Source organism: Ciconia boyciana, chromosome 2, assembly GCF_034638445.1.
Source record: "Ciconia boyciana chromosome 2, ASM3463844v1, whole genome shotgun sequence".
Lineage (NCBI taxonomy): Eukaryota > Metazoa > Chordata > Aves > Ciconiiformes > Ciconiidae > Ciconia > Ciconia boyciana.
In genome coordinates, this window is record NC_132935.1 from 11,360,415 (window position 1) to 11,382,590 (window position 22,176).

The window sequence follows — 22,176 nt, forward strand, 5'->3', positions numbered from 1 at the left end:
TAGGCCCAGTTAAACACTCCTGGGAGTCTTCCATTTGGGGTATAACGGGGGGGTCACCACCACGAAGGTGCACACGAGAGGCGAGGCTATCGAGTGGGCATAGTGCCGTGCCGGCATACCCTGATGGAGCATTCACCCTGTAGATGTTCAGCATTCAGCTTTGCAAGCTCCCAGAGGAACAGCAGGGGCAGGGAGACACCACCCAAGCAAACACCCTTCTCCGATGACCACCCAAGGTTGGTAATTCCCTTCATTTTTATGTTTTCGCACAGAAGTTCCCACGTGAGGAACTGAGCAGAAGGTACTTATTCAACTCAGATGGGCGAGAGGTTGGGACGGCTTTGCTCAAGTTCAGCTACTTCAAACCCAGCACCTGATTTGAACAGCCCCTTGGATGAGCACACATTGCTGAAGGACTCAAACCCAACAACAACAGCTATTGCTGTGCTCATCCCATCAAAATAAACTCTTTCTCAGTGCTGCAGCAAGGTGGGACTCAGCAATGTTGCTCTGTCCTGGGGTTCCCCAGGGAATGACAGGACTCATTCTCTCCCTGTACAGGGTGTCTCAAGGCATTTCTCCCCATTAAAACAGAAAATGTGGTGTTGAGCAAGAGGATGACTTTTGTTGTCAGGTGGATCTCAAGGTCAGGTTTGCACGCTGCCATCATTAGGAGTCTCGATATCCAGCGTGAAGGTCCTTGCATGGATGAAGAATCCAACTGTGCAAATGGCCGTGCCAGTGCCACGCGTGCATGTGCTGCCCACCCTCCTCCTCACACGTGTTTTCTATCCGGGCATGCCTATGCACACACACACAGGGAAGCACCCAATTAAGTTTTATGGATGTGCTCATATGTACATGCATATGAATATGCATGAGTACACAGGCCCACCACAAGCAAGCCATGCTGACAGATGAGATTAAAGGGAAGACTGCAACATGGAGGAGGCTGGAAATAATGACAAACACTTTCATCAGTAAAACCCCAATTACCCAGCCTGCACATAGCCTCTCATCTCTACAGAGCAAGCACAGCTACTTATTACAGAGATGCCTTTACCATAATCAGACTTTTAGAGAAAGGAGAGGAGCTGCCCTGGCTTTCCCATGGTTTATTTCTCCAGGTCTTGGGGGAGAGACCTGTTATCGGAAGCGCACGCCTCGCCACGCGCATCACCACGGCTGGCGGGTCCACTGGAGCCAGCCGTAACCGGGAGGTTGAAGGCACAAGCCTACGACCAAGGAGACTTTGAAACCGCAGCTGGTGTCCTCCAGCATCATCCACACCGTTAACACCATGGGGCCAGCTTTACCGATACTTCACGGAAGAAAGCCACATTTTACTGGGGCACAGAAGAGAGACACTTTTCTATTTTAATTCACCTGGTCCTAAAAAAGAAAAAAAAAAAGAAGAAAGAAAAAGAAGAAATACAGCCCCCCCCCTTTCCCCTTTTACATAAATATTGGATCTGAGCACTTTATGCTCTTAAGAAGTTAAAAATAGGAAATAATATGAAGTCTATGTGCTGCATCTTTTATCAAAGCCTTTTATGAACATCAAAACCAGCTCCTCTGAGCTCTTTTATACTTTCCTGCCATCACTCACGATTCATAAAAGAGGACTACAGAGATACAAAGGGTAAAGCACTTCCCAGTACTGTCACAGGGAGCCAGGGACAAAAAACAGCTTTTCCTCAAAGCTCTGAAATCTAAGAGCAATTTTATGATATAACGTCACTTTTAGCACAAGAGATGAATAATAGATATTCAAAATATAATAACACTTTCATAAGTAAACAATGCTTTGCAGTGTCAAAGCTTCTCGGCAGCACTGTCGAGCCCTTGCAGGAGGACTGACAGTGCAATCACCGTAACATCACCGGGAAGCAAACGCTGTAAGAATAAACATGCGTTAACCAAAAGGCAGGGTCTCTCTGGCCAAACTCCATCTGTGTTCTCTAGAGACACACATCCAGATCCCCTCTATAAAAAAGGGGAGGTTTGGAGATTAACAAGATGAACCAGAAACTCTTTACACATAAACTTGACTTTGACCCTGCCATCTCTCAGAGACCTGCAATAAATCCAGACCTCCTCCCCGTCTGTACAATGAGCGGGCTTACACTCACCTATATTCAAGAGATATGAGCATTAATTAACTTCAACATTAAAAAAAAAAAGCATTTGAAAGACAGTAGCTGCTAGAATATCCGTGACTCTTTCCCAGCCTGTTTATATCCCTGGATATGGAGCAAATCCCCCATGCAAACCTGAGAGCACCATTTAGCTGTTCAGCATCTTTCCCACAGAAGGCAAATTCCATAACTTGCGGTCACCATTATTTTCTTCATGCCTTGCACAGTAAGAGTTAGGAATTCCAAGGGAGGAAGTGATAAACCCATGATAAAAAAAATTCCAGTGAACTTTCAGTATTATCCTAAGCAAAAAAGAATTTCCTCCTTAGTCATCCACAGACAGGGCAAGCCAGCTCCCCCATGAATTACAGAAAAGCAGGGAAAAATGCTTATCTGGGAGATTACTTCTCTTCCTAGTACCTCGGTATTTAATTTTTAAGCAGGGCAAAGGTCAAACGAAAACCACCTGATGCTGATGTAAATACAGCCCTGGATAAAACCGCACAGCAGAAAGAGCTGTTCCTTGCAAAAAGCTTAATGAAAACCGAGCGATGGTGCCAGCAGGGAGGGCGATGGCACTTCAGCATCCATTTGCCACAGGGATACTGTCAGCCGGCGGGCGAGCACATCCACATCCACGCTGTGGAGGCAGCTGAGCCAAAAGGCAGCGACAGCCCCACGGCCTGCGGGGAGCTGGGGCACCGGGGGGGTCCCGGCATCGCTCCGCACCCTGGCAAATGCCCCCAGCCCTCCCCTTCGGCCAGGAAAACTGGGGTGTCAAGCCCAGGCTGGATTTGGACCTCTCGCCTGGACGGTGGGCAGGGGTCCACCTTCCAGAGGCACCAGGGCTGGGATGTATCTGTGCCTCATCCCCCAACTTATCTACGATAACCTATATAAAAATATATAGGTTTTTTAATTGCACAGCAGCAGAGCACACGCTCAGGTCCGCTTTTTGCTGCTGGAGCCTCAGGTCTCTAATTCGACCTCCTGGCTCTGACGCTGCAGAGGTAAAAAGGAGGTGGTGCAACGATGGCTTCCTGCAAAAGCAGAGCCGGTGAAACCACAGGATCCCTGAAACACTGCCAAGGAAAAACCAGGAGTATGGGTGCGAGATTTGCTTCCAGATCAAGAAACACTCTCAGATAAAAAATTGCCCAAAACAGTATTTTGTCTTTCTGAAATGGGCTCCACGCCGCAGGACCAGAAGATCGGGCAGATGCCCTCCCTTGGTGGCAAGCTGGCCCCATGGCAGCCGTTCCTGGCTGGCAGTTTTTGTCTGCTGCCTGAAATCAGCAACCAGACCAGCCTGGAGATGATTAAAACTTAATTACAAACTCTTCAGATCATGTCCCATTCACAGTTTTGGGACGGTGCAAATCCTGCCACCTTCACCAAACAGCCCCTCCAAGGGCCTCTCGCAGCCTTGGGATGCCAGCCAGCTTCAGAGGCTTTACATTTTCGTGGCATGAGACAAATTTCACTACAAGTTCCTCCAATATTAATCCACATAATGCTGCTCAGCACATGGGAGCCCAAGAAAACAGCCTGTCGACACCTTCGGCTCCGCAGAGCCCCTCAAAGCAATGCAAAGGATTCAGGAGCCAAGCAGATACTCTTGCTTTGCTGGCTTTAGCAATGACACGTCTTGTGATAGTTCACTGCTTCTTTACAACCCGAAGCAGCACAGTAAGTCAGCAGATAGTTAAGTATTAACTGTGCATAGTAAGTCAGCACCTGCAGATGCAGGCGCTCATGGAAAAAGCAAAGATCACACATGAAGATCTTTATTCTGAAAGTAATGACTGTGATGCTTTAGTCAATATAATGCACCGAGCAACATCTCGAACCGATAAATAGAGGACCATTCAACGCATACGAGCACAATTATTTCAGACCTTTAAAAATATGTATTTATTTATTTATAGAAATAGAAAAAGAAATAAATAGAAATATGGCCTTGTGTATCCCCAATTAGACACCCCGCAAAGAGGGCACCAAGTCTGGGCACGAATGGCACACGAATGCTGTCAGCAAGCACCCCAAGAGAGGGGCAGACCTAAGGAGCGAAAGCACACACTGCAAAAGCAGGGGAAGGTTTAGCATAACCTAAGGACTGAGACACACAATTAATTTGCTTTGCTTGAGCTGGCTTTCACTGCTGCCCGGTGAGCAAAAGCCAACGTACTCCAAACCACGATCCTGGGGTCAACAGCAGCAGGATGAGCGCAAGTCCATCAGCATCCCTTGCCCTGAGCACGCTCTCATCCAAACCCCCCAGGCAGGACAGGGAAAGAAAGCTTGAAGCAAAATTTCAGCATCAGCAGCTTCAGGACTTTTCCTGAGCAGAGGAAGAAGCGAATCCAAAGATTCAGCTGTAAATATTCTAAAAGTGGCAAATGGACACTGGGTAGCCAAGATAAGAAACTCTAAAAGCACTTACTTGCATTTGCTGCCCCCAACCCTTGCAAATCCAGCCTGCTGAAGTGGTAAGGTAGGTTGCCCACAAACTGAAAGCTGAAACTAGTTTCAGACCCAATTCCAGAGAATTAGGAGTAATTTTAGAAGCAGGAAACCATCAAGCAAGAGACAGCATCTGTAGATTAAACCCTCTTCCTTTGCCAGGCTGCGATACATTTGACTCACAAAACCATAAAGAAAGTAAGACTTTCTACAAAAAGCTTCATTGTCAAATTTATTTTATATCTTTGAGGTTATTTTTTTTCCCTTAAACCAATAAATACTTGCAATTCCTTTATTTGCTGCCAGCTGGGGAAAGACTTGAAAACTTCTGCAACCCTGCAATTTCAGTGCTTGTCTGTGCTGGGCACTAAAAAATTCCTCTGGAGTGAGACGGAGAGGGGTTAGTCATGACAAGAACATCCCTGCAATGTGCCCGGGCTGCTTTTCACTGTCATCCAACCATCGTTAATACCGACTTAGCCCACCCGTGATTTTTATAATTAGTTGTGTGCTTTTGAAACACACACTCAAATAGATTACCCTCACAAGCAGCCAAACTGAAGCTTTTTGTATTTTTTTTTTTAATTAATAACATGCATCTGTCCATAGACCTACCCCCCAAAGGACATTTTGACCCAACACTCTGCACCCTGACCAAAAAGCTTTGCTATTTTACCAACGAGCATTTTAAACGCTGATGGGGTTGATCATTTAACTAGCACGCAGGGATGCACCTGGCAGCCCCCCAGCCCAGATGCTCACGCTGACTGAGAGGAAAGCCTTAAATTATACACCCTTTGAAGTTGCTCCACGTCTGCGCAGGATGAGACCGGCTCTGAGCAAAACCCGAGATGATTTTTCTTCCCCATAAAAGACAGCTGTAAATTTGCAACTGATACACCGTTCTTTGCCAAGCTTTAATTCTCAGGCCACCGGCAGGTACCGGCCGGCCCTCAGGTGCCTGCAAGACCGTGCGTGACTCCCTTTGCAAGGGGCAATGCAGAACGCAAGATTCGGGGTACTTCTACCGCAGCTTTTCTCCTTGCTTGGTGTCAGCGCAGACCCACGCAACGCAGAAGGCAAGCACCATTGGGGCTGCTCTAGGTTACCCAGGTAATGGGCAGGTTTTGTTTGGTCTCCAAACAGGCATCTCCAGAAGCAGCAAAGCGACTGCACACCTGGAGCAGAGCAACTGATACCCCATTTTCTGGGGTGACCTTGAGCACTGCTTGTACTCTGTAGAACTGTAGCCAACACCTCTTCTCATACTCAAGATCCATGAACAAATCTGTGTACAAGCGGTGATTACAACTCTTCCAGCTCTCTAAACAAGAGGAAACCCAAGGAACTCCCTTGCATCAAATTATAGAGATGCTCTTCCTAAAAGGTTGAGCAACAAGGGCTAGGAGGAGACCAATAAACACATTTTGCACACATGCTCCAAGTCTTCTAGAGGTGTTCAGGGCTCTAATTAGGTTTTTATTTGCCTGCAAGGAGGAAAGCCCAAGCTCCTAGTTACATAAAAAAGATAAAGCTCATTCCACCGCAACGCACTGCTGACAAAGGATCTTTTCACATCTTACAGGAACAAGTGGAGATCTGGTTTGCAACATCTTTATCAAACAGCTGGCCGCAAAAAAAAAAAAAGGACTTTAGATATCAACGGTGTTTGCTTTAATTGTCGACAAAAAGCTCGCACTGCCAGTGATGCTTCTTCCTTAGGTGCCTTAAAATTTGTTAGGAGCTGGTTAATAAAACACCAGAAATTTCAGTGATGGGAAAGCTGTGTTCTGTATTCTTGAGAGAGAAAAATGGGCTGAACAACTTTCCTGATCAACCCACACAGCGGGGCTTGCCCACCCGTGAAAGTTAATTCCGGTTAAGGAAGGAAAACTCTTATCTCCAAATGAAGGGCTGAGACCCAAGCCAAAGACACAGGCAAATCCTGGATTTTTAGTCATTTCTTAATTTGGTGCACAGGATCAGGAGGCTCTGAGCAAAGCCCTTGCCGGGGCTGCTCTACATTGGTACCCACCGGACTGCTCACCCGGGGCCAGATCCTGCACAGACCGGCCATGCCTTCCCTCTGACTCCACCAGCAGAAGATCCAGCAGGGCTGGGAGGACAGTTGGATCCCAGGATGCCCAAGCTATCAGAATGCCCAGCCAGGGGCATCTCAGTGTGTGATCCCAGCTCTGCTGCCCAACACACAACAACGTACCAACCTGAATTGCAAACCCGCATTTTGCAGCAGATCTAAATGAGAGTGGAGTTTGGCTTGGTGAGCCCAGGTGAATCTCAGCAGCATGTATTTGAGTTTAGTAAATTGTTTCTGTGTGCTGAAGGACAAAAAGCTAGGGGAGAAGAGAAAACCTGAATACCACTATACGTAATGTCATCATATGTGGACCCAAGCAAACAAATAAAAATATTTGGTGACTTCACCAGGTGTACAGATGGAGTCCCTGGAGGAGTCAGCTGTAGAATATAGATTTCCTAACTGCCCTTCTTCTCTCTCTTGGCCATCAGAGAAAGCCATCAGATGTATAGAAGAGGCATCATGCAGAAGAAATACAATCATTTTTCAGTGCATTTTCTATGTCATTTGAGCCAGACTGCAACATGCCAAGTGAGCAAAGCAGGAGCACACTTCAGCGGGGGGAAGTCAAACGCTGAACATCCCAGTCCCAAGGGATGCCTCTGCAGCAGAGCACAAAGCCCATGCAAGGAACACCGGGGGTCTCCATCCTCCCTGAGGGGTGGGATCTTGCAGACGCTGCGGGGTTGAGCCTCCAGGCAGTCCTCCTGGAGAAGGTCCTGTCTTGGCACGTGACCATGTTGCTCAGGGGTTGACCACTGACCATCCCCACCAACCTGGCATGATGCTGCTTTTCACCTACCGTGTCCAAATCCCCGTGGTTAATTCTAGCTTCTCTTACAGGCACAGCAAGTGCTTGACTTTCCTGCTACTTAAAGCAAAGAACCCTTTTAACCTCAAATCTTTGTCTACCATCTCCATTTGGCCTATGGGTTGCAGTCAAATTCAAGAGCAAGGTGACCAATTTTGTTTCCACACACACACGCTCTACCCCCCCATTTCCTTCCTTTAATCTGATGCAAAATTGCACTTACGAAGCAAGAAGATGAAACATTTAATGCCTCACAAATGCTGATGGGAATGCAGAATAAATGTATAGCAAAGCATTTTCAGCCCTTTCCCTTCAGCACCTCCTCTCTGTATAGTAAAAATAATTAAGTTAAGCTAGATTCAAAGAGCTAACTTTGTCTCTACCCTGTAGAAGGAGCGATCTGTTTGCCAGCACACGTGAGCTGATTTAACCCAAACCAGTGCAACTGCCAAAAAGCATGAGTTTTGCAGCAAACCGATACCCACAGACACCAACACAATGATCTGGTTCTGGTATTAGAGAAAATGGAAAAAAGCTTGTCACCTTCACAAAAATATCTAACTCATTGTAAATTAGTATAAAAATGCAAATTTGGTTGTTATCACTACAGCTATTGAGTTACCATGTCTATATTGAATACAATAGTTTTCATTTTAAAATTTAAAGCCACCTCCTTTTTTATGGGATAAATCATCCTCAAAATGACGTTCTTCAGCAGAAATACTGTTAAATTAAGAAGAGGAAAAATTGATTAAACACTCTTGTCATCTCCTTCGAAACCAGACAACGAAGCCCAATAAGCTGATCTACATGCGGCTGGTGCTGGCTGTGGGTTACAAACACAGCAGGCAGCTGCCCGGGAGTCCAGGGCGACCCAGGAGGAGAAATAAGGATCCTCCATCCCCCTCCTCAGATGCGAGGCTCAGGCTGGGCATCAAAACCTTCGGGAGAAGCTGACCCCACCGCTCCACACAAACCTACATCTCAAATTGTGTCTGTGTCCTAATGAGGAAAAGCCACCTTCAGAGCATGGCACCAAGGACTTTGGAAGGTCTTACCTGTAGCAGAAGCTAGTAAGGAAACAAAATGATTGAACTCCTAATGATGAGGAAAGCAAACTGGCTAGCGAATGAGAAAACCACCTACATACCTGCTGGACATGAGCGCTGCTGCACTGGAAAAGCTCTGGGAGAAGAAAAAATATCCTTCTGCTGGGTAAAGCAATGGCTTCATCTTGAGAAAACGCAAGGGGAGGTATTCCAGTAAGTGATCGGTTTGCTATAATCCCCAGGACAGAGAGGCTTCCTTCCCAAATGACACGAGGTGACCCAGGAAAAAACAGGGTAAAAAGACAGTAGGAACTTCCAGATGCTTTCATCCGCAGCCAACGTTCTCCAGAGAGTTTTGGGGGTCCATACAACCCATGATCCTAAAAATCCTTGGGAGCCACCGAAAGGACCACTCTGCTGGGCTCCTCCAAATGCTACTCGGGACTGCTGGGAAGCGTGGGGCTGGGACCTTCAGAGAGAAGAAAGGGACAGGCCGTTACATGACAGCTCTTGCCACGTTGGATGAGGCTTATTCCCATGCAAACTCGTATCTTTTGATTTATTTTTGCACAGTAGGAAGTTTTTAGGGTTTTTTCCTTTTTTTATTTTTTTTTTTCCAATTTGCATGGTTTATTTAAATGAATGTCACCCTGAGCATAGGCAGACCATGGGACCACCACCTCCAGATGCCTCACACGTGCCAGGTGATGTGAGAGGAGGAGGACAACAAGCCAGCGATTAAAAAAAAAAGTTCTCACCTAACCAACAGATCCTTCCAAAACCCTCTTTTTTTTTTTTTTTTTTTGGTCAGAGGAAAGGACACAGTTTTCCTCCCCTCTCCTTTTTTTCCACCCCTTCTAAACCTCCTGAGGTGTTTTCTCTACCAGGGAAGAGAAGGATGGAAAGGGTTGTAAGGAGGCAAGTCAGCAGGACCACCTGCCCTCCTCATTTCAGAGGAAAACGTCCATCCACCATTAGGAGCATCACAACATCAGGAGTCCACGCTGAGGTCTGGCCCAATCCGCCAGCGGGATCCTACCCCCGACATCTCAGAAACACGCAGCTCTTGAGTACAACCACCCTCTTTGACCTCCTACCAGGCAGAGCCACGCTTCCCACCTCCACCTTCAAAGAAAATAAACACATCCCAGCACAGTGGCTCAAAATACCCAGGGAATTAGTCATACAGATTCTAGTATTTGATGTATATAAAACCATCGTAACCTGGGGTTTTTTTGGTTGGGTTGGTTTTTTTTTTTAATCTGATCTTACTAATTGTGCTGGGAATAGAGTTGCTGGAATTTTTGTTTGTTATTTTAAGATATGAAAACTGTCACACAAACACAGGCGATTGCCGGGCCTGGAAATAATGCCTAGCAAGCACTGAAAGCAAACTCAAATAACTCTTTGCCCAACATTGCTTTCTAGTTCATCTGTAATAAAAACAGCAGAGAGCAGCTGAGAGCCAAAAGGGGTTTTTTTCACTTTGTTTTAGCTGCAGCAGCACAGGAAGGTGATAACATTGTGTAATGTAACCAAGCAAAGGAGTAATGAAAGTGCAAGCAAATAGATCAAATAGCACAGGGTTAAATAAGAAGTGTGATAATCATTTGTTTCGCTAATTGTGTCAATAAAGTCCTACCTATCCTCAAACAGCAGAAACGTCATCGGATATAAAAAACAAAATATCAAGTGAATAATTAGATGTATAAAAACCCATCATTTTTTCCCCAGATGCTCTCTTTAAAGGGTTGATTAGGAGAATCACATGTTTATTTTAAATAAAATTCCACTGACTTTGATCATGTTTAAATCACCTCGAGTACGAAACCTGCTTTGAATCAAAACTTCTTCCTCCCTAGGGAAAACAACAAAAATTGCCTTCTCTGCAGCAAAGATGCAGCCTTACCGCAACCCGAGCTAAGCTGGGTCGCGATGCCACCGATGGACAGGACGACACTGTAACCCAAGAAAATCCGATGTCTTTGCAATGTGTTTGGGTTGTTAACCACAAAACCCAGCACGCGACGCAGTACAAGGCAACCAGCAGTCTGTAGACAGGCTCGCAGATGGAGCTGCAGTTGAGGTCTGCTAATTCATGGAAAAAGAAATCTGAATTGCCTTGCCCTTGCTTCTAGTTTTTTTCCAGTGATGGGAAGAGTTAGGAAATGAAATATTCCCTAACCTCCCCCCGTTAAATGAACCTAAGCTGGAGAAGGTCTGACCCAAACCCCTGAGCTGATGAAAACATTTTGGAAAAGGACTCGAATCCCCCAAAATAACTCCCATCCCACCAATTACACAGCAACCCTCAACCACTTTGATGACTATATGACACTCAAAATGCCTGTAAAACCTATTTCTCTACTGCAAGAACACCTGCATAAAATCCTTGAGCTAACGGTTTTCTCTATAAACCAATTACCTGTAAAATATGAGCATGCAAACAGAGATAAATCTCTGTCACCAGAGAAATGAGACTTGCCCTGTAGACCCAGCCCTTGTCGTGCTGTGCCCGGAGCAGCAGCAGGGCTTTTTGTCCCAGCTCCACCACGGATGTGTCAATATGTACTTTGCTCACTTCTCCTGGGAGACGAGCCCAACGGTCCTCACTGTCCAATGAGCAAAAACGTCATTTTCTTGTTTTCCTCCTTTTATTTCTCCCCCCACCTCACATACACCACACCACTCGCATCAGTCCCACCATCTGCCTTCAAGCCCAGCTGGACGGCAGCAGGACCGAAGGGCTATGGAAGAGCTCAGTGACCAGCATCTTGCACACGTTGTGTTTTTACATAAGCATATGGGCTTTTCTAGTCAGGCTATAAGGGTTGGGACAACTGATAAACCAATGACAGATGATTAATGTTCATTTTAACCATCTTCCTTCACGGTATGGAGGATCCTCAGCACCTTCCACCCCTGGATGTAAGGAGACGATACTGTCTCAGTACTGCCCAGTTTGGGATACAGATGAAGTTCAAACTCTTGTGCCGAGGAGAGATGCCTGAAAAGTCAACTTTCCAGTTCCTTGGACTCTACCCTTAAAATGTGCCAGGTCATTAAGGCTAAGCACTCTACCTGCTATGAAGATCCTACCTCTATCTCCAGCTCACCACAGTCCAGGCTCTCAGCAGCCTTCTGCTTCCCCCTCAAATCGGAGGGTCTTCCTTGCAGACTGCCTAGGAGTACTGCCTAACACCAACAGTTTAGGTCTTGCCCTAAATAACTTACTGAAGGTCATGCGGTTGGTTGGCAGCAAAGCCCTGAAGAACATCCAGATTTTGCAAGTCATGGGCCGACACTTCAAAAACACATTTATCCTCCCCGTCCCTTGATGAGGAATAACTCTGTTACTTGTACACAACTACAGTTCAATCACCCAGACGAAGAAACACGATGCCCTGAGCACATGTCCAGCTCTGAGCAAATAAGGCATCAGCCTCGACACAGAGAGCGGCACTCTGAGCCCACGGCTCCTCTCCAAGGGCAGCAAGAGCAAGTCGACATGAGCTGAAAGAAACCAGCAGCGAGCAAAGCGTGCCCTGCTATGGAAAGCCCCCGAATGATTAATAGCCACATGAAAAAAGTTAAGAGGCTCCTTGCTAATCAGTTAAGAAATACAGAGGGGGATGGGAGGTGGGTGGTGGTGAAGAGAGAAGAATAAGGAGTTCCACCTGTTAAATTTTGACCACTAAAGAGTCCCAAGTGCAATAGCTCATTTTAAAAAACAAAAGGTGTTTTCTGTGCCTGTGTTTTTTGTTTTAAGGAAAGGGCTGTTTTTCCACTTCAGCATGTTCATTACAACCCAGTCACGTGAGTTCAGTGCAGTAAGGGACCTGTTAAATCTCATGATCCACTGCAGTAAGCTCCAGCAGTGACTTTATTATGGGCAAGAATGGAACCAGGGGCATTCGCCTGTGCTGCTCCATCCACCAGGCACCGTGGGCAACATGCGCTCAGTTCGCCGACACCAAAATCCCCTCCTAAACACAAGGTGAACATCCCAAAATGGTTTCATTACATCCCCATGCAGAAGAACAGTTCCAGGTGCAGAGACTACTTATCAAAGTCAATGCTACAGCAGAGGAAGAAAAAAAAAAAAAGAAAGAAAAAAACCCAACTTTTCTATTTTTCTATAAATTCTCCAGCTTGTTTTAAGTGAACAGTTGCAGGTGTATTTGCTGAAGGGCAGAAGTTCACCACACTGGGTATCCCAGCTACCACGGGGGAATGGTTTTCTTCCTGGTTTAGCCAGCCAAAGCAGGCTCAGCACCGGTGCCGGTGGAAGGAAGAGGGCAGGATCAAGCCCAGACTGTCCCCTGCGATAACATCAGCTGGTGGTGAATCATCTCAAGCCATCTCCGAAACCTCTCCTTGGCTGTTACCTCCCTGTTCTTAGGCATGTAATTTTAAAAGAACTATAGACTGAACCCGGCATAGCAGTGAGAGTGGAAAAATCAGGGGGTTTTCAGGTCAACAGGACTTGTGTTTTGTATCAGTGAGGAAACATGAACTCGTTTACTTTATGAGTCATGGAAGGACACTGGCAAAAGTCTCTTCTACCATGTGCCTATAATATTTAGGTCCTTGTAACAGAAATAAACAAAACCCTAAAAACAAATTATTCCTTCCCCCCCCCCCCAAAAAAAAAAAAAAGTAAAGGCTGCTGCTCCTTTTCCTCCTCACTCAGCAACACCACGTTCTTGGAGTAACCTGACTGCTTTTGAGGGCTTCACAAGCTTGGCCAACAGCCATATCCCAGGCAGTCTCTAGAGCTAGGGCTTTTGCTCCTAGATCAGAAAAAGCAGCCATGGCTGGGACATGATTAATGAGGGGAGGGCACTTCACAGATGCTCCACCAGCCTGTGACCAGGTGAAGACACATGCACACCCAATTAGCAGTGCAAATCAGAAGACAACCATTACAGTTTGCTCGTTAACCCCCAAAAGCTGGTAAACTTGCATCAGTCTGAGACACCCTCGGTAATACAACCCACTGTTTGTATTACAGAGTATTTTAGGAAAACAAGGTGGAGGCAAGAACCATTTATCATGTCCCACCCTACCATTTTTCATTCTGAAAGTCAATTCCTTCCTGCAAACTCCAACCAAAAGATATTTGAAGGAGAAAGACAAGCATGGAAGGATTGCCCGGTAGATTGGGAACTCCAACTTATGCTCCACTCAAAGCCAAGTTGTTTGATAACCCATAAAGGGCAACATAAAAATGCTTCCAAGAACTACTAGCTCTTGTAATAGTTCCACAAGAAAGTGCACTTTTCAAAATGTAAGCCTAGATATTCCATTGAAGGTACCATCACACAAATTCTTCTCCTTCGCATCCATCCAGGGCTCTTCACCCACACTCGGTATGGATCTGCCAGCCAACCTGAACCAACACCCAAGAGACCAAGGGGCTCTATTTTTACAGCTCAAGTTCTCACACAAAATGCACGTCACGACTATGCTATTTTGTCTTCACAAAATTATTCCAAATGAGGATCACAAGTAGGGATGCTATTATTTAAAACACTGCTGAGATGCCTTACAATGAACCCTGTTCCTCTAACCCCTTTTGTTTAGAAGACAAAAAGCAAAATTTTAAGCAAATGTCCCACAATCTGACATTTTAAGCACCTAATGTCACTTTGGACCATTTTCAAAGTAAGATTTAATAACCTTATGCTCCATCTGCACCAGCTGACATAGTTCTACTAAGAGAAAACAACTTTAAAATGTTCCCTAATGAGGAGTGGGGGGAAACACTCTCCTAATAAATGGAAGACTGCTGCATAGAAAAGACCAAAGGAACAAACTGTAAGGTAAATATTAAATAGCCTTTTTATAGTATTCAGGACAGGAATGTTCCCCAACTTAGTAGGGGATAGTACCAAGAAAAATAATTTTATTTCATGCTATCGAAATCACCTCTAATACGGAAAAGAGCATTCCATACATCCTCCTCTTCACAAAAGATGCCTTACAATGAATTAAAGAGTGTCATTCTCAAGAGATACTGAGTTGCCTCACCTGGAAAAACTGAAAGGTCACAGAAAAAACAAGTCTGTCAAGAATGACCATTTCCGCCCTGAACCACTTCCAGCTCAGACAACGGCCACGCTCCCTCTGAGATGCAATCAGGCTCCTTGGGTAGGAGGAACATCCACCTGACCGCTCAGTGATGCTCCAAGAGTGTGGGTCACTCAATAACAAGCTGATTCATTAAAAAAAGCCTAGCCTTTTTTTTTTTTTTCCCTTCTTTCATTTCAGAACATCTGTGCAAGACCCCAGCACAAACTGTCCCTGTCTTGCACTTAGAGCTTTAGCTGGGTGCGGGTGAGACCAGAGGAGCTGTACCCCTGCGCTCTCCCTCCAGCTGCCCGTTCCCACCGCGCAGCAGCACAGGGCACTGCAGGGCAGGGTCCCCATCGCTGATCTCAGTTCCCAAACATTGCTGGCATGGGACGCACGTGAGGTGAAAATCAGACTTGCAGATCCAGTGCAGAGGGATGTAAAGCAAGGGACAGCACTTCATGCCTCCTGCTCTTCCAGGACTGTGGATTCTGGCTTCAAAGCTGTTTACAGAAATGCTGGCCCCCACGATAAGCTTGAGGGATAAGCTATGCCCTTCAAGTGCAGGAGGAAATGGATTTTTGTTTTGCTTGTTTGCTTACTTTTTCTTAAATACACTCTCATTTAAATCAATAATCTCTACTCATCAACTTCAAGGACCAAAAGAAAAGTCAAGATCTGTGCATCAAAATGAAAGGCAGGTTTCCACAGCTGGGTGGAGATAGGGCCCTTCCTGACAGTTGTGATAAGTGAAGCTCATCAGTCAGCCCAGGGAGGACCAATGTCACCACCCCAACATGGTACCCACCAACCCTACATGGTACCCGGCCAGGCTGCAAGAGCAACTGCAGATCCTTCAGCTCTCTCTTCAGCAGATATTTCACACTTACTGGGGACTCTTCCTGCCCTTCTGCACTGGCTGGGAAGGAGGTACAGATGGGTCACCACCCTGCCAGAAGCAGAGCCACACTGGTCCAAGCTACATCTATCTCATCTTCCCTGCTGCACATGGGCCTTGAGAGACGCAGGAGGACACGTAACCGGTTGCAGGTTGTGGGGAGCTGCAGGATGGAGGCAGTGGGAAAGGCCATGTGAGGGTGCTTCGCACAACCCATCCCATCACATTTAGTTTTAGAAGTGAGAGTCAGCACGTGCTTTTTGCAACACCCCTCTGAAAACGCACCAGGGAGAGCAGTGCCCGTCACAGGCAGAGCGGGGACAAGGAGTGCAAGGCTTTCTTGGGACATTAGTCCTTATCCTCCAGGACTCCAGCGTGTACAGCCTCACGCTTCATCTCTACCTGTTCTTCTGCTCTTCCAACTCATTTCAGTCTTACATGCATACATGGAAAACAACGTCTTAGGACAACCATGCTTGAGGGCTGGGTCTAGATCTCCACCCAGCTCCAACTAGTTACCGACACAGCTGGACCTCTCGCAGGCTTTCACCAGTCAAAAGTGTGAAGAAGTCTCTCATCCCACCAGACGGACAGACTCGTCACAGAGAGGATGCTTCACACAGTTCAACAAGCAGAATGCAGAGCAGTGGCAAAAGGACTTCCCTGACAGCACCCCTGGGGCTACGCTTGGGCTTTTGTTGGCCCACCCTTCCTTTCAGGACATTTTTTCAAGCATAATTGGGCAAACGCAGTATTTTCCTCACTGCAAGACACATCTCCAGAAGTCTTTGCTGGTACTGACCTGTGAGCAAAGTCCTTCTGGCAACACCCTGGGCTGAGGGAGGTGCCGGGAGCCATGAGCTCTCTGCTGCTAGCCTTGCTGCTGGGGGGTTCAGCTCTGTCTTATGGCGGTAAAGTCTCCCATGACCTACACTGCCATAAAACAGTTATATGATGTGTGTAAAAACACCAAGTTTGTGTTTTTCTTGGTAATCTCTCAACAACTGAACCAGGAGATACCCACAGCAGATACAGACCATTGCTACCCAGTCACCAACATACAGGGATAACGCAGCAGTGGTTCTCCTCCCCATTAAAAGGAATCAGAGGGGTTCATGTTTGTAAAAATTTTATGAAGTGTTACCAGTACTTCTTCCATTTCTGATGTCAAATGTAACAAAAAAAAATGTCCACTTACAACAGTTCAAGCTACTGAAACATTTAGATATCCACCTCCACACCTGCAGCAGCAACCTCCTCAGGACAAGGGGACAAGGCTGCCTGCATCTGCACACTCAACAGCTGGACCGAAATGTCACATCACCTCTTACAAATGCAGAAGAAAGGCAGCTGGGAACCCACAAGAGTCCTCCACGACTTCTGAAAAGCCCTTGGTGACTCCGCAGTTGCTACAAGCGTGCAGGAAGCAACCACTAGCCACGACAAAAGACCCGAATGGGAGATTACAAATTATGAGGAGTTTGGCCAAACAGAAAAGGCATTTTTGCATGAACACTGCTAGGGGAGAGCCCTCCCAACCCGCTGACTTCTCCTCTTCCAAAAGAAACAAAAGGCACTTGTTATATCTGGTGGGGATGCAACCACTTTAGAGTTTCACGTATACCCAGCGAAGTGTGTAAGAAGGGCACACGAACCATGTGGTGATTACGGTCCCATCCACCAGAGAGGAGAAGCTCTAGATAAGCCTGATTGGGCACCTAATTAGTACACTTCTTTTTTTTTTTAATTTTTAAATTCTTTTAATTCCTTACAAAACAGACATTTGGTATTTGCCCACCCACTGGAAGCTGGCGCTCGCCCAGGTTTCCATCCCACTGCTCACATCCAAGTGAGCACCATTTCACCTCCTGTGCTGCTGGTGGGCTCAAACAAGAGCCTCTTTCTTTCCTTGGCTCCATATGCAGGCACGTGGCAGGAAGGAAACCATTAGCTCTCCCACCAGCCCATGTCTATCCCCAAAGACTTGCAAGAGCTCTCACAGGTACAACATGGGAGTTGCTGCTCCACCTCCAGAGCTGCTCAGCTGCATCCCAACATGCAGCCTGGTGCCGGGCTCCCTCGCTGGGCATCGCTGCGGGATTCCCAGGAAATTGGGAAACTTCGCTGCAAACTCTCTTGCCTTGGTCAAAATGAACCACGGCTTCCCACATCTGGCTGGTTCACCGTGAACCATCCCAGCTTCCCAGAATGGGGCTCACTCTGAAGCTTGCAGTCACTTTTTGCTACCTTTTATTTATGACTTTTAGTCTACAGCATTAGTTAGTAGCTTACAATAAAAGGAAAAAAAAAATCACTAAGCCAGCTACAAAAAAATAATCCTCCTGCTTCTTACATTTATGGTTCTTTATCTTAGACCTATTCTTTAAGCCTTCAGGATCTAGGCTGTCACCATGAAAAGCTAAAAACATGCTTTTTAGTGAAACAAATGCTGAAATTTTCACAAGACTACACCACTCCAGGAGCAAAGGAATTGCGCTAAAATTTTAAAAGTGGCTAACAGAGATATTAATTAGATGCTATTAAAAAAAAAAACAGAAGACACCGGACCCTTACTTTTCAAAGATAAAATCAACCAACTCGAGGCACTTCCTTCACAGCTGACATTTGCTTTCATCAACCCCCCACCATCGCAGCCTCCTGAAATCCCTCTACTAAACTAGATTTGCAGTTCTCCCTGTTAAACCATCCAGACTGCCAGTGCTTCAACTCCAAGAAGGTAGAGATGTGCCAGCCACCAGAGTTGGGATGGTGGGGTTGGTCCTCTGAAGGCACCGAAGGGACAAAGACTCGGCAGAAGACGGCAGTGCTGGCGAAGTTTGATCACTGCGGCATTGGACCAATGCAGCTCCAGCCTCACAAATACCACATTGATTTGCTGGTCCAACGAGGCCAAAAGGGGACATTTCTGAGCCCACTGCTCCTCTCCACACTCCTCTGGACCAGCTCAACTCATCAACCCAAAGGAAACCACACACTGCTCTTGAAAGGAGTATTTTTTGCAGATAAAGCAAACCAGCCCAAAGCTAGTCGAGAAGCAGCGAGGAGGTAAGGGCCAAGAAGAAAAAAGCCATTTTTTAATGAGCATAAATCACCCCTTGCACGCCTGACGCATTTCAAGCTTAGTATTTGGCTCCTTTTAAAGCTGAATTCTCGGTGGCTGCCTCCTCCTCCAAGAACCGGACGGGAGCTCAGTGGTAATGACTTTCCCTGTGGACTGTCACACTTGGCTTGAGGTCCGAGCATCCCTGCGGAGCCCAGGAGAAGCCCCACATGCTCCGGGGCTGGCACATGGCTCCGCAAAGGCAACTGAGGTGAAGATTTCAAAACATCTCTGGGAATAGCAGTGCAGAGATATTTTGGCAGATTAGGCTCTATCTTCCTGTTACTTTTTTTAAAGCTCCCACTTATTAAGGGCACATGTTCAATATTCCATAAATAATAACAGAAAGTGTTTGCCATTAAACCGAAGCCCATGGAATAATTTGACTCATTTCAGCTGGCAAATCCAAATAAATGCCTGCCCTGCTGTTAGAGGCAGCTTCAATGTGCAGCTCAGTGAAGTAAACGGGCACGAGCTCAGGACCTTCTCGAGGTGAAAGAAAATATTATTATTAGAAAAGATTTCATAACCGCGTAGGATTAGGCTTCATCCAAACATAGATGTTGCATTGATTTAACTAAACCCAGCACGGAAAGGTTTTATTTATTGCATCATACAGTTACATTACAAAGTAACAGCCCAGGACTCATTTTTCAGCTGATATCCAAGAGCAAATCCCTTTTCTGCTGATGCAAAGATTCCCATCAAGACTGGGCTCCATCTCTACCTGCCCCGACCCATGCGTTTGTGAAAGGATGTTTTGCTCTCTGTCTCGTACCTGCAGAGCACTCCCTACCATGCACCACAGTTCTAATACTCCTCACCAAAACCAAGTCAGTCCTACCAAGTCTCCGTTCCCATCACTCTGCTTTCACCTACATTGCCTCCAGCCTTTATGAAGATTATTGCAGCCACATCAAGAGGAAAAAAACAGAAACATAAAAAACAAGACCCCTGAAAACATGTCTGGCTCCTGTATAACCTCCTCTGTGTTTGCAAAACAAATATACAGCCTAACAGTGGCAAGGAGCTGCAAGGAACCAGCTGTTTGCTCCTCACCCCTCGAGATGCCTCCCACCAACCCTGCACCATGCACAAACAGGGCAGCAGTCAGGCTCCAGCTCAGCTGGGTGGATGGATGACCTCCCCAGGTTGGCATCCCCATCATTTTGATGCCTGAATGTGCATGCAAAACCAACTACCCTTCCTGTAACCCAAAGAGGAGGTTTTTTAATTTTTATTCCAAGACTGATGATGTATTGCACCTCTTCTCACTCATTTATTGATAATATTTTTATTTTAGCCATGTCCAGGCTCTTAAGTGCTTTATGACCAGGTTTTCTGAAGAGCTTGCATGCTGCGAGAGAAATAAGAGAAAAATAAGGAAAAACACGATTATTTTATCACTACATTAGCATCTAAAGGTGTCAAAGGAATTCCTAGCTACATACCCCTTGCTTGCTGTATCTGAATGCGTTTAAATACTGTATTTACATACAAGGCCTGCTCCATGAGTCTCAGCAGAACTTACAGTCATAGAATCACTGAATAGTTTGGGTTGGAAGGGACCTTTAAAGGTCATCTAGTCCAACGAGCAGGGATATCTTCAACTGATGACGTTGATCAGGCTGCTCAGCCCCGTCCAACCTGACCTTGAATGTTTCCAGTCCAAAAGGTCCCTTTTTTTTTGCAGGGATGACGCTGCCCTGGAAAGCGCAGGGTTCACTCTGCCAACCCATCTCATGGTTAGGCATTACTACCCCCTTCGCTCTTTGCCACGGCCCTGTTACTCGAAGCACTGCCTCTGCCGCCGTGCCAAGACAGTGATGCAGGTGAGTGCTCTTTGATTTGCTCCAGGGGAAAAAAAAAAAAAAAGAAAAAAGAAAAAAAAGAAAAGGTAGGGTCGGATGAAGCTGTTTAGACATCAATTTCAGCTCACTGGATGGGGAGGGAAACGCCTGGAGCCTGTACAACTGCTCCTGCAGCACTGACCATCTACCGCTTCCATGGCTCCCCCACCCCAGGCTCAGCTAAAACCTCCACATGGGCTTCTGGGCAGGAGAAAGGCCCACCAGCACGTCTACCAAACCCACGCGTGAAGTCAGGGATGTCTCTTACCTGCTGCGCAAATTAACACCAGAAGCAGATCCATCTGTCACCACCGGCCTGAAGCACCCGAGTTGTGCCTGACTGCTGCCTGTGCTCTGAGCTTGGCTCCTCTCCTTCCCAAGAGCTGCTTAAGAAGATCAGCCTTTCTTAAGCATCTGACTTACCCTTGCCAGGAGCAAAGAGTCCCACTTCAGCCTCTCCATTCATTTCAATGGAGTCAGGATTTCTCTCTCATGGCCATAATCTGCTCCAGGGACATGGCAGGGACAGATCTGTTTTCATGTAGATGCCCATCCTTTATCACAAAGAATGGAGGGAGATTATTGCAGGTGATACTATCCTTCCTTAAGTGAAGCAATGTTAGCCCCAATCCGTAAGTCTTCAGGACTATTTGGCTGAAATATCTGAAACAACTTCCTTCTCAAGACTGCTCACCCTTTTTGCCAACCTCCTTCCTAGGCTGAACGCATTTCTCTTGGGGATGATGCTGGAGCAGAAGTCAGTGGCCTTTCCAGATCGCTTTCCCCATTTACTTAAGATAGCAAATGCAAAGCTGATACACACGGTACGTAATCAGACTGCGGGATATATTTGGTGAAGGAAGCTCCCAAGATTGAAGAAAAAGAAAAGAAGGAAGGAGTGGACACTTAAACACATCAAGAATATCATAGCGAGTAACATACTAACAACTGAACTTCATGATTCAGGGCTAACAAACAGCAAAAAAATGTTTTAAAAAAAATAATTTATTCTAGGAGATTAAACTTAATCAGTTTTTTTCCTCAAGAAGATGACACCTCCTGCCCTCTGACCTCAAGATAAGCTGCTTATGTGGGAGTCGGGCTATTGGATTAGACACGTTTGTGGCTGATGCAACCCAGCAAACCTAACGCTGCGGCACACTCAGCCGCCGGCGCGTGCTCCTGCAGCCGACACGGCACGCGCGGCCCCAGCGCTGCCCCGGGATCCCGGAGCCGCCGGGAGGTGGGTGGCAGCTGCCGCATGATGCGGCGAGGCTATAAAAAGCCGAGGACGCAGCCGGGAAAGCGGTGGCCAACCTGCGCCGGCAGCGTGCCGGCATCACCTTTCACCTACATCTGCCGAGCCGCTTTCCTGATAAAAGATTATCTTGGAAAAACAAGCCCCGTCATGGTTGCTTGCTCCAACAGATCCCGGAATCAGAGTTATGTCCCCGTAGGACACTGCGGGCAAAGGGGAGGGAGCGGGGGGCCCCGTGCCCAAAGCCGTCCCCCAGGCCAGGGGGATCAGAACGGGCTGCCACAGGAAACAGGAGCCCATTCCCAAGCCCGTTCCCATCCCCGGTGGCTCCTGCCAGGGCTCAGCCTCGCTCCGTCCCTCCACAGAGGCTGCCCTCGCGCTGCGGTACAAGCAAAAGCCCCAGCAGCTTCAAGCA

The 22,176-nt window shown here is 46.7% G+C and overlaps 1 long non-coding RNA gene across 6 annotated transcripts in view; it reads right to left on the reverse strand.

The window, feature by feature from the left end:
• The window catches only part of LOC140647366 (uncharacterized), an 80,235-nt gene that overhangs the window by 29,209 nt on the left and 28,850 nt on the right, over positions 1–22,176 (reverse strand). For all 6 annotated transcript variants that reach the window (XR_012040742.1, XR_012040745.1, XR_012040744.1 and 3 more), the window contains one exon: positions 8,661–9,028. This is a non-coding gene — a long non-coding RNA (uncharacterized lncRNA). The remainder of the gene's footprint in view (positions 1–8,660; positions 9,029–22,176) is intronic.